Raw genomic sequence first — 13,366 nt, forward strand, 5'->3', positions numbered from 1 at the left:
TGGGATGTTACGTCCCGCTCATCTCCGCCCCTCCGCTTCTATTGGCCAGCTGCCGTGTGACGTCGCTGTGACGCCGAACGTCCCTACCCCTTCAGGAAGTGGATGTTCGCCGCTCACAGCGACGTCGCCCGGGAGGTAAGTACGTGTGACGGGGGTTAATGACTTTGTGCGCCACGGGCAACTAATTGCCCGTGATGCACAAACGACGGGGGCGGGTACGATCGCTCATGCGATCACACGATATATCGTGCCGTGTGACGCCGGCATTACTGTATAGTCTTCTTGGAGATTTTCAAATTGTCTCTTCAGGGAGGAAGGAGACAAACTCTAGCACCACCTATTGGAAATAGCAATCGTAAAGGTTAAAAGTGACCCTTTAACGAGCCTTTTCATATGACTTAGGATTTATGCCAGATCAGAACCTCAATTTGCAGACACAGTGTTTTGGGGTGATTGCCCTCGTCAGTGCAAAGTATGAGATCTGATCTGGCTGTATGAGAAGCTATAATGGGGTCTAAGGGGAAACATTTTCTGATAAAACCTTCTTGGAGAAGTTCATGTTTCTTATATATGGCAAATTAGAAACTCTATTTAAACTAAACTATCAGTCTGGGCAAATTAATAAATTAATTTAATAAATATAATAAAAAACACATTATTTATTTTGTGTAAGTAGTTGGGTTGTTCTGATTTTATTTTCCGGACTTTGCCAATGTACAGTAGAAGTATTCGAAGAAGAAGAGCCCATTATTTCATATTCTCTTCATTTGTTTTCTTCCAAATGAATGTTGAAACCCAGTTTTTTGGATTTGATTTGATCAATGTTGAAGACAAAAGTAAAGAGGATATTTTGGAAATATTACAAGGATTAGTTATAGTTACGAAACAAATATGAGAGGTATTTTGCCAGTATCTTATGTTTATCTTACTGCCTGCGATGAAATGCTTCATTGTTTATTATTCAGATTAGAAACGCCTCATGGTCATCCTGCATCTTACATGTTCGGCAGCTAAACAGTAACAATTATTACTATAAATTGACACTTTCATAACTTCCTTGTACCTTTGCTGTCTCTACAGCTGCAATCGGAATGAATCAAATTAGGTTAATTGACAAATTTTCAATAAACTAATTTAACAATAACTTCCTAAAGGGAACCTGTCACTAGATTTGTCCCCTATAAGCTGCAGCCACCACCAGTAAGCTCTTATATATGTTACGGTTGCCAAAGGGCGGCGATCGTCCGGGAGTGGACCCACTGGGCCGTACACTGGACTACCCTGGAGGAGCTAAATTGGAGCTAACCTGTATACAGGGATTGTAAGGCGCAGTCCAAGGGGGCCTAAATGCACGACTGCCAGGACTAGTGGTGTCGGCTCTCATGGACTGGTAAGTCTCATTTGTCAGGTACGGATGTGCTCAGATGTGACAGCACGGAGGTGGTAACTCGGACGTGGCAGCACGGAGGTGGTAACTTGGTCGTGGCAGCACGGAGATAATGGCAGCAAGCGGGCTGTAAGAAGAGACACAGGTTAGCAGAACAAGTAACTGGTACTAGTACACAAAACACAGAACTAGGCATAGTAGCTGGTATGTGACCTGAGAGATAGTAACGCGCTAAGGATAGGCAATGTTGCTTAGTCGCCTCCCCAAAGGGGAGGCAGTCTTAAATACCTTCAGGCTGATAGCTGACCTGAAAGATCCCTTCCGGGTAATGGGACGCCAGCCCTGTAAGAAGGGGGCATAGCCGCGTGCGCACTCTATGGGCACTCCCAGAAAGCATGCGTGTGACCTGGGAGCAGGAGGAGGCCGCGGGAGGCCCCGGGGCAGAAACCGGAAGCATGGGACTGGTAGGCAGATGAGGAGAGTGGCACCCCCGCTGCGGCCTGGGAGCTGGAGCGTGCGGGGCTGTCGCGCCGGGTCAGGAGGCTACAATATACAGCATTTTAAAATACTTTATATAACAGCCCAGGCTGCTCTGTATAATATAAAAAACATTTTTTTATTATACTCACCTGCAGGGCGGTTGGGTGGAATGGGCGTTACTGGTCTTGGTCTGGCTCCTCCTCTCTTCCTTCCATCGCCGTCCTCTTTCCCAGCTCCGTGTGGATGATGCGTTCTACGTCATCCACACAATGTCATCCATTGTGCTCCTGCACACACACACTAATCTCTGCCCTGTGGAGGTGAGATCAAAGTATTGTAGTGCGCATGCGCGGGCGGTCTTTGACCTTTCCCTGTGTATGCGCATTACAGTACTTTGCTCTGCCATCAGTGGGGCAGAGATTAGTGCGTATGTGCAGGAGTCCAATGGCGGACTCTGTATGGTTGACGTAGGTCACATCATCCACACGGAGCTGGAAAGGAAAACAGCAATTGCAAGAAGTGAGGAGGTGCCTGACCGAGGTCAGCTACACCCATCGGACTGGACTGCAGGTGAGTATAATAAACAGATTGGCCTGGGCTCTTATATACAGTATTATTGAATGCTGCATATAAGGGCTCACTGGTGGTGGCCGCAACTTATAGGGGACCAGTTTGGTGACAGGTTCCCTTTAACTAGCTGAACACAACTCATGGTTTCTCCAATTCAACACAATATTCAAGTTTTAACGACTAATGCAGTTTCAGAATTATTCAAGCCTGTCTTTACGAGTTCGTAGCCAAACACCATCTTCTTGCAGCTTTCCTCAGGAATGTTAACCCAATCCTAATGTACAATGGCCTGCAGTTTACTTATAGTCATGGATATGTCAGCTGCAACCACCAAAGGTTTTCTTCAAGTTAGCCAATTATAACAGACTCCAGAATCTTCCAGGCCTTTATCTTCCTCACAGAAGACATGGGCCCCGACTCACCGTTGGTGTGTCTCCACTTTTGGATACGTTTTGCACCAGATTCTAAATATTTATATTGGTGTTTTTTTAGTCTTTATTTTTTCTCTCTGCAACTTTGCTTATTCAGATGTTTTACACGGATTTATAAAATACAACTTTTGCCAAATATTACATTTATTTGGACCATTTCATTTCAGTCACTGCATGGAGTAACATTTCTGGAGGAGTTTTCTATTTGGTGCAATTTTGCGACTTTTTAAAGGATTTGTGACTTTTGGTGCTAAAAAGTAGAAAACACAGTTTAAAGAAAATAAAAAGAGCATTTTTTTAATTTTTCTCCAAATTCATAAATTGTGTGCACCATTTTAAAGAATTTGGTGCAAAAAATGTCAGCAAATAATACAAGGCAAAAAAAGAAGTAGAAGAGGTTTTTTTCCAAGGATTTACTGATGCTTGATTTTTGCCTTCCATACACTGAAGGTTTCTTGTACAGGAGCAGAGGATCAGGATCACCGAGCCTCTAGCATGCATGACTGTAGGCAGGGAGCTCTTTTCTTCATATGCTTCGGCATTCCTTCCCCAGACATACTGTGTTGCATATTTATTTAAGTTGCCAGCCTCCTAGGTTAGGTAGGGTTAATTATAGGGATTATCTCTTAGGGAGAGTAATTAGCAAATTGATTTATTTGTCTCTCCCTATCACTTATATCCTAAATCATGTCATGTGAGTATCGTTTTGGGAATTGTGTTATTTTTGTTGTTTGTTCTTTAAATGTCGCCACTAAAGTATATTGTTTCTATTCTTTTTTTCTTCTGTGTTAGACAGTTTTTAATTTCCTCTGGATTAATTGGCTTCTGGTATTCAGCTCATCTGAACAATATATTTTTATGTTGCATTAAGTAAAAAAATATATTGTTTGCCATATTTAGCCATCAAGAAAATGTAGGCAGGTGGAGCATACGCATTTTGTCACTGCTTTTACTATATAGCGGAACTGTGTGTAATGTAGTAAAGCAGCACTTTCTCCAGCAGTGCAGACATTCAGATCCTGGGCAGTTGTGGAGCATTCGATATACCGGGTTGTATGTGCATTGATTAATTCCACATGGAAGTTTTTGGGTTTTTTTTTTACAAAAGCAGAATTGGCTGCAACATGGGAGGGCACTATGTAGAAAAGTTTAAAAGTTCTCATTCTGGTTGTTCCTCTCTCAGGGTCTTAAAAAAAATTAATGGGAACAGGTAACAACAAAAATGGTGGTACTATACCTAGGGGTTTCTCATATCTCTGAGGAGATCCAACTATCTTCAGTAAAACCCATTGAAGACCTCATCACTAGAGATGATCGAACCCGAAGTTCGGTGTTCGTACTGAATACAAACGTTTGGAGTTCGGGTGCTTTATGTATGCAAACAACTTGCTCAAGGATCGCTGTGCTCGGGTACGCTCGGTGCTCAGCCCAGTGCGAGGTGCTTGCAGTGTTTGAACGGCTCTCACTGGGGTTAATAACACCGTCATCGGATGTAGTGTGCACCAAAAAATATGGAATAACCTCACTCACCCTCCCCCGGAATTGTTCTGTTTATGGCTGGCTTCTTGTAGATGAAGACTTGAACTGCCCAATTAGTGACTTCCACTGGGGTTCAATTCAAATCTGGGTCCCAAACCGAACTTTATCTAACCCCCCAAACCGAACTTCCAAAGGTCCGCTCGTCTCTACTCCTTACTGCTTAGCTGCTGTGACAGTAGAGAAGTCACTGCCAAGACCACCAAGTCACGGCAAAGGGCAGGCAGGATGTTCACCGGACCAGCGAAAAGAAGCCGCTCCACCCTGGCTGGCTTCTAATAAAGCTCCTAGAACATGGGACTCCTTAACACGTCTGGACCTTTTGTGTTAGGTCTTGCTGTGAATAAGTTAAATTATTCCATTTTGTAGCAAGAGTGACACAATAATACACATGTAAATGCTGGGAATGTCAGATGTAAAAATTTTAATCATCCCATAATCTGTAAAATCCAATTGAGCAGAACTTGTCAAGCACTAAGCTCGCAGTCACGCCTGTGATTTTGTCTTTGCCAAATGCAGGACTGGATCCAACATGGGAGAGAACGATGAAGAAAATCTTTAAGCCTCTCACTCCTGTTGGATCCTCTCCCAATGTCCCAAATATATATATATATATATATATATACTAGCTGTACTACCCGGCTTCGCCCGGGTGAATAACTGTTGTTAACAAAGTAGAATGTATTAACAAAAATTTATTCTGCACACAAAAAACAGAAAACAAATGAATAGAAATGTAATTATTAAAAGGCAAAAACTAAGCTAACAGAAGCATTTCACAACATATATTTCAACACCACAGATATTCCACACAGGTTTAGCTAAATTGGTCAAGTAATGTGCTCTGTCTGTCTCTTTCCAGGTCTGTCTCTTTCCCTGTCTGTCTCTTTCCTTCCCCGTCTGTCTCTTTCCCTGTCTGTCTCTTTCCCAGTCTGCCTGTCTCTGTCTGTCTCTTTTTTTGTCTGTCTCTATCTCTCTGTTTCTTTCCCCATCGGTCTCTTTCTAGGTCTGTCTTATTCCCAGGTCTGTCTCTTTCCCCGTCTGTCTCCCCGTCTCTTTGTCTGTGTCTTTTCCTGTCTGTCTTTTTCCCTGTCTGCCTGTCTCTGTCTGTCTCTTTCCCCGTCTGTCTCTATTAAGGTCTGTGTCTTTCCCCATCTATCTTTGTCTGTCTCTCTGGCTGTCTCCTCCTTCCCTGTCTGCCTGTCTCTGTCCCTGTCTGCATGTCTGTCTGTCTCTTTCCCCATCTGTCTCTTTCCCCATCTGTCTCTTTCCCCATCTGTCACTTTCCAGGTCTGTCTCTTTCCAGGTCTGTCTCTTTCCAGGTCTGTCTCTGTCTGTCTCTTTCCCCGTCTGTCTCTGTCTGTCTCTTTCACCGTCTGTCTTTGTCTGTCTCTTTCACTGTCTGTCTGTCTGTCTCTTTCCCTGTCTGTCTCTATCTCTTTGTCTCTTTCCCTGTTTGTGTCTCTGTCTGTCTCTGTCTGTCTCTCTGTCTGTCTGTCTGTCTGTCTCTGTCTGTCTCTCTCTGTCTGTCTCTATCCGTTTCCCCACCGACATCTTATTACCTCACATATAAGCTTCTTATACTATGAATGTCTTTTGTTCCTATAGCAACCAATCACAGTTCCTACTAATAACCTGTAGTTCCAGGCTCTATTTACGTTAATGGAGGCATGTTTTTTGGAGAGTAACTGTAAAGTGCGGGGTTAAATTTTCCTGTCAAAACATCGTCTATGACATTCCCTGGGTCACATGAGGTGTCTGTGCAAAATTTCGTGATTGTAAATGCGACGGTGCGGATACACTTTTCGTTTCACTTTTTCCCCATTATGTAGATAGGGGCAAAATTGATTGGTAAATTGGAACGTGCGGGGTTAAAATTCCGCCACACAACATAGCCTATGACGCTCTCAGGGTCCAGAAGTGGGAGTGTGCAAAACTTTGTGGCTGTAGCTGCGACGGTAGATGCCAATCCCGGACATACACACATACATACATACATACATACATACATACATTCAGCTTTATATATTAGATATATACGGTATATAACCTCGGCCTAATGCTTTTTTACGCATGGAAAGGCATCATTTATTGTCAGTACAAACATTTAATCTTCTAATCTAAGAGCGTGACAGCAGGGGTAATTATTGTTGAAGATTCATTAAGTTACCATAGCAACCTATCAGATTTCAGCTTTCATTTACCAAAGGACCATTGAGAAATGAGAACAGGAATCTGATTGGTTATTATTGTTTTCCAATTAGGGTATTGTATATTAGCTAGGACACTAAAATGTCCCCCTTTACCCATTTTTTACGTAAACAACAGCACAACATTTGCTGCATGATGATGGGATAAATAGGCCACACCAGTCACTTAATTAAATAGCAGTAGTGTAACATATATATATATATATATATATATATATATATATTTATATATATATATATATATATATATATATATATATATATAACCTTTAATAGAAATAATCCCAATAAATAAAGACGTTTTCTAAATACTGCACCAAAAGCGACATTTTATTTTTTTACAAGCTTCTGATTTTGTCTCACCATTTACGGTAATTAAAAAAAGAAAACTACACATGTTGTTAATCTAAATTTTGCACAAAACCTCTCCTCATTCTTTGCTTTTGAAATTTTTGTTGTTGTTTTTTTATTTTTTATTAATCTTAGATTTCAATTAAAAAACCTTTAGTATTCCTCATATATATGGAATTTAGTTTGTTGCGGTAATTTGTTAATGAAACATCCTATGGATATTATGTGTGGACACTGTGAGGTACAGTACAGACCAAAAGTTTAGACACACTTTCTCATTCATAGAGTTTTCTTTATTTTCATGACTTTGAAAATTGTAGATTCACATTGAAGGCATCAAAACTATGAATTAAACATGTGGAATTAAATACTTAAAAAAGTGTGAAACAACTGAAAATCTGTCTTATATTCTAGGTTCTTCAAAGTAGCCACTTTTTTCTTTGATTACTGCTTTGCACACTCTTGGCATTCTCTTGATGAATGAGAAGGTGTGTCCAAACTTTTGGTCTGTATTGTATGTCTTAATTAAAAGAAGATTGGAAAACAATATGTATTAAAGGGGGGGGTTTCTAGTTTTTAAAAAATATTTGGTTTCTAAAAAGACTAAAATCATGGAAGAAAATCAGATAGTACTCACTTTCCCATGATCTGGCTCCAGCTTTACACTACTGCTCCAGTCTATTTGCTTTGGCTGCAGCAGTGACATCAGGTTGACAGAGCTCATCACCTCTGCAGTCAATCACTGAGCTTGGCAGCTTTGCTCATGTAGATAGCACGAGCCGCTAACCTGAGGAGTGATTGGCTGCAGCAGTGACATCAGGTTGACAGGGCTCATCACCTCTGCAGTCAAACACTGAGCTCGGCAGCTTTGCTCATGTAGATAGCACGAGCTGCTAAGCTGAGTGATTGGATGCAGCAGTGACATCAGGTTGACAGGGCTCATCACCTCTGCAGTCAAATACTGAGCTCGGCAGCTTTGCTCATGTAGATAGCACGAGCTGCTAAGCTGAGTGATTGGATGCAGCAGTGACATCAGGTTGACAGGGCTCATCACCTCTGCAGTCAAACACTGAGCTCGGCAGCTTTGCTCATGTAGATAGCACGAGCTGCTAAGCTGAGTGATTGGATGCAGCAGTGACATCAGGTTGACAGGACTCATCACCTCTGCAGTCAATCACTGAGCTCGGCAGCTTTGCTGATGTAGATAGCACGAGCCGCTAAGCTGAGTGATTGGATGCAGCAGTGACATCAGGTTGACAGGGCTCATCACCTCTGCAGTCAATCACTGAGCTCGGCAGCTTTGCTGATGTAGATAGCACAAGCTGCTAAGCTGAGTGATTGGATGCAGCAGTGACATCAGGTTGACAGGGCTCATCACCTCTGCAGTCAATCACTGAGCTCGGCAGCTTTGCTCATGTAGATAGAACGAGTTGCTACGCTGAGTGATTGAATGCAGCAGTGACATCAAGTTGACAGGGCTCATCACCTCTGCAGTCAATCACTGAGCTTGGCAGCTTTGCTCATGTAGATAGCACGAGCCACTAAGCTGAGGAGTGATTGGCTGCAGCAGTGACATCAGGTTGACAGGGCTCATCACCTCTGCAGTCAATCACTGAGCTCGGCAGCTTTGCTGATGTAGACAGCACGAGCCGCTAAGCTCAGTGATTGGCTGCAGCGGTGAAGTGCCCTGTCAACCTGATGTCACCACTATATACTGTAAGCTATTTGTGTTACTTTTATGGCACAAAAAAGTCACTATTTTTGGAGTGAGAATTCACGATTCTTCCAGTTTTAATGAGAAACCTCACAGAAGCAACGCCGATCTATGTTCATATTCTATTTAACAAAAATAGCCGTGGTTTTCAAGATTAGCTGTATGGTTTCCATGTGAACAAACATTACTAACCTTGGTCTGTAACATTTGTTCTTGCGAACTGAATAGCTACTTACCGTAGCTAAAAAGCGCTTTAACTTAATATTTAATTCTTGTAAATTATATGTTCCTATGTGTTCTTCTTGTTTCATTGTATTTAGATATTTCTCCTTAATCTTGGTGTAAGAGATTTTCAAAGATAACCATGATATATACAGTATATAATGTGTCATCCTCAAAGCAAAACACAAATACCATATTGCTGTGTTTTTCCCACTAAAATCCCTCTTCTGCAGATGATCATTCTTAGGGCTCATGCGCACGTAACTGCTGATTCTTCTGCAGCGATTTGACAGCACATGTGCGCTTCAAATCGCTGCAGAAACACTGCATAATGGATGCACTTTTTTTGTTAAAAAAGCCAATTTCATGCGCTATGGCTGCTGCCCCCACCATAGACAGAGTGGGAGCTGCATCCATAGCGCACGGAATAATTGACATGCTCATTTGCATTTGGGTCAAAATTTTAGCACCCAAATCGCGTTCATAAAAGCAACGTGCGCACGTCTCATGCAAAATCTTCATAGATTATGCAGGGGACGCAGGACGCATGCATTTACACTGCAGTGCAATACTTAGCGTAAATACATGCAATTATGCAACATGCGCACGAGCCCTTACTCTGCATCTCCCCTTCCATAAACTTCAATAGGAAGCTGTAATCTGATCCCTCAGTGATCCGGCCTTTTCTTTTGTCTTGAGCAAGACATATTTTAGCAGGTTTTATTTCAACAAAACTTATTTAAATGGCAAAATGTAAAAGGCAAAGTGGTGAAAAAGATATTTCGATGATATAGTGTATTACAAAGTTTCTTATATGCTTGTACTATTGATTTGTGCAGTTTGAAACAGTAACCAATTAATTACAAGAATTGATAGAAAATCTGTCAGCAGGAATTAGCACGAAATTTCAAACAGGAGGCAGGTCACTGAAACATCAGCCACCTGTCATTCAAACACTGGAGGCAGACTGCGGGCCGGCGCAGGATGACGGGATGCAACAGAAGAAGGGGCTGCAACAAGACGAAGGGTTGGAGCAGGAGGAGCGGCATGGACGGAGGAAGGACTGAGGCAGGAGGAGGGGCTTGGGCAGAAGAAGGGGTTGCAACAGAAGGAGGGGCTGCGACAAGAGAAGGGGTCGGGGGAGCAGGAGGAGGGGCAGGGACAGGAAGAGGGCCTGTGGCAGGAGAAGGGACTGAAGCAAGAGAAAAGGCTGCTGAGTCAGGAGAAAGGGCTGAGGTAGGAGGGGCTGTGGCAGGAGGAGAGGCTGCGACAGGAGCAAGGGGCAGGAGGCAGGCCTGCAGCAGGAAGAGGGGCTGGGCAGGAGGAAGAGCTGAGGCAGGAGGAGGGACTGAAGCAGGTGAAAGGGCTGAGGTAAGATGAAGGGCTGGGGCAGGAGGAGGGGTTGGGGCAGAAGGAAGGGCTGAGGCAGGAGGAGAGGCTGAGGGAGGAAGAGGGGCTGAGGCAGGAGGAGGGGCCGGGGTAAGAAGAAAGGCTGAGGCAGGAGCAGGGGCTGTGGCAACAGGAGGGGCTGGGGCAGGAGGAAAGGCTGAGGCAGGAAGAGAGGTTGTGGCAGGAGGAAGCACTGAGGCAGGAGAAGGAGCTTGGGCACGAGGAAGGGCTGTTCCTTCCATGTTACATCCATTTTTCAGTGATGCATTATTAAGCATCACTCTAACATATAAAGCTCAGTGTATGTGTGTATGTATGTATGTATGTATGTATGTATGTCCGCTAAAGGAATTTGCACCATCGCATTTACAATCACGAAATTTTGCACAGATGCCCCATGTGACTCAGGGAATGTCATAGACTATGTTTTGATGGGAAAATGTAACCCCTCGCTTTACAGTTACTTTCCCAAATCCTGCCTCTATTAAACTGAATGGAGGTGGGAGCTACAGGCTATTAATAGCAACTGTCAGTGGTTGCTATAGGAACAAAATAAACTTAGTATAAGAAGCTTATGTGTGAGGTAATAAGATGTCGGTGGGAGATGGATAGAAAGAAAAAGAGACAGACAGAGACAGATGGGCAAAGAGACAGATGGACAAAGAGACAGACCTGGAAAGAGACAGACCTGGAAAGAGACAGACCTGGAAAGAGACAGACGGGGAAAGAGACAGACCTGGAAAGAGACAGACCTGGAAAGAGACAGGCGGGCAAAGAGACAGACGGGCAAAGAGACAGCCGGGCAAAGAGACAACCCGGCAAAGAGACAGACCTGGAAAGAGACAGACAGGGAAAGAGACAGACAGGGAAAGAGACAGACCTGGAAAGAGACAGCCCTGGAAAGAGACAGAGGGGCAAAGAGAAAGATGGGCAAAGAGTCAGACAGGCAAAGAGACAAATGAGGAAGGACAGCCCTGGAAATAGACAGACGGGGAAAGAGACAGACAAAGACAGACGGGGAAAGAGAGAGACAGACGGACACACATATAGAGACAGACACAGAGATAGAGAGAGAGAGACAGACAGACAGACACAGAGATGGAGACAGATAGACTGATACAAATACAGACACAGAGATAGAAACAGACAGAGAGAGAGATAGCCACAGACAGACAAAGAAAGACACAGACAGAGAGACAGACAGCGAGACAGACAGACAGACAAAGAAAGACACAGACAGAGAGACAGACAGACAGCGACACACAGACAGAGACTGGGAGAAAGACAGAGAGACAGTTACTACTATCCCGAGCAACGCCCGGGTACTACAGCTAGTGGATAAATAAATGTGTTTCCTGTTTACTTAAAGCATGACATTTTGATAAATTATATTTTATGGATGGATTGTGTTTACCTGGGGTTCTATAATGTAAAGCTTTGCTATCTGTGCAATCCATAGGATCCATTTAAGACATTACATAAATATGGTTTTTGAGGTAAAGCAGATCCAAAATCAAGGTTTTGCTGAAGTTAGCGGAAGCCATGGTCATCTGACAATCTTTTATCTATATAGGCCTTTTGCCTGTCTCCCAACGGCAGATGAGCAAGGTGGAAGGATTGGGCTTGTTGGATTTCATCAGGCTTGATCCTTTGTTGTTGTGGGGAGATATGTCTTTGTGAGAAGCGTCTTGCTATGACTTATTCCCATCCATTGAAATAAAGATATTAATGAAGAAAGGTTAGTAGTATACGCGGCAGGCTGATAGCTATTTCATTTGTGTATATTAATAGATAATTTATCAGCTTCACAACATAGGACGTATTGCGATGTCCTATGTCAGGTATGAGTACATGGAGCAGGCTCAGTATCTGAGCCTGCCCCTAAACAGCGAGTGTGTTGTACAAGCAGAATTAACTGCAAACAGCAGCAACCAGAGATAACCAGCAGCAACCAAGCTTTTATCGCCTTTTTTTAAAGGGAATCTGTCAGCAGGTTTTTGCTATGCCAGCTAAAGCCAGCATGCTACAAGGGTTAATACAGGAATTTCAGGGATGTCTGTCTTGTCACAGTCCGATTTGTTGTTTATTTGTTATGTTTGTATAAGCAGCAATACTCTTATCATTGCTTGGACAGCAAAGTCACGTGCAAGGCAGTCCGGCATGCTGCCTGCTGTTATTGACACCTCACCATCAATGTACAATCTCTATTGAAATGTGGGCGAGGGCAGCTCTCTCAGCTCACCTGCATTGCTACAAATTCTGATTGTGTCAAAACGGCTGCACCCAGTAATCTAAGTGATACATTGTTGGATTCAGGATCTCTTTGCCTACATCATGCTGCTCTCAGATAAGGTAACACAAACCTGATGACAGTTTCCCTTTAACCTCTTAAATGCTGAAAATCAGTGACAATCATGCTTGTGCCCATTGACCAGCCTCCACACCACTCCATGATGTGATTCCAGGGAGCTGATCCATTTCCATGGGGGCTGGGATCCTACCGAAGCCCACTGTCAAATCTTTCTTGGTGCTCCAGTGGATAGACCTCATAGGCTTCATAAATTGTTTTATAAAAAGAATCAAAAAATTGCAAGTTCAAGTCCGTAAGAGCCCCCCCCCCTCCAAAAAAAGTACCAAAAATCAAATAGTTTGAACAAATATTGAAAATGAAAAAATGTAAATTTGAATCGGCACCCTTTTTCCAATTAAAAAAATAGAGGAATTATTTAAAAAATTACGTTTTTTCAGCTGATGAACTATCCCTAAAAATGCAATAAAAAGAGATCAAAACTTCGATTGTACAATAAAACTAAATTAAATAGAAAATGTCAGAATTTCTATCTTTCAGTGTCCACAAATGCACGAAAAATGCAATAAAAAGTTATCAAAAAGTCTTATCTACCCCAAATTGTTGCAATAAAAACTACAGAATCATATTTTCTGGTCATTTTAACCATACAATGAAATCATAAAAAGAAAATATAACAATGATGGAATTATTTTTTTTCTTTTCATCATATCACCCTACTCAGATTTCAATTTTTCAATACATAATATTGCAATGGTGTCATTCAAA

The 13,366-nt window shown here is 42.7% G+C and overlaps 1 protein-coding gene across 2 annotated transcripts in view; it reads left to right on the plus strand.

The window, feature by feature from the left end:
• The window catches only part of PASD1 (PAS domain containing repressor 1), a 203,922-nt gene that overhangs the window by 42,507 nt on the left and 148,049 nt on the right, over window positions 1–13,366 (plus strand). The window lies entirely within an intron of this gene.

Source organism: Anomaloglossus baeobatrachus, chromosome 9 (assembly GCF_048569485.1).
Source record: "Anomaloglossus baeobatrachus isolate aAnoBae1 chromosome 9, aAnoBae1.hap1, whole genome shotgun sequence".
NCBI lineage: Eukaryota > Metazoa > Chordata > Amphibia > Anura > Aromobatidae > Anomaloglossus > Anomaloglossus baeobatrachus.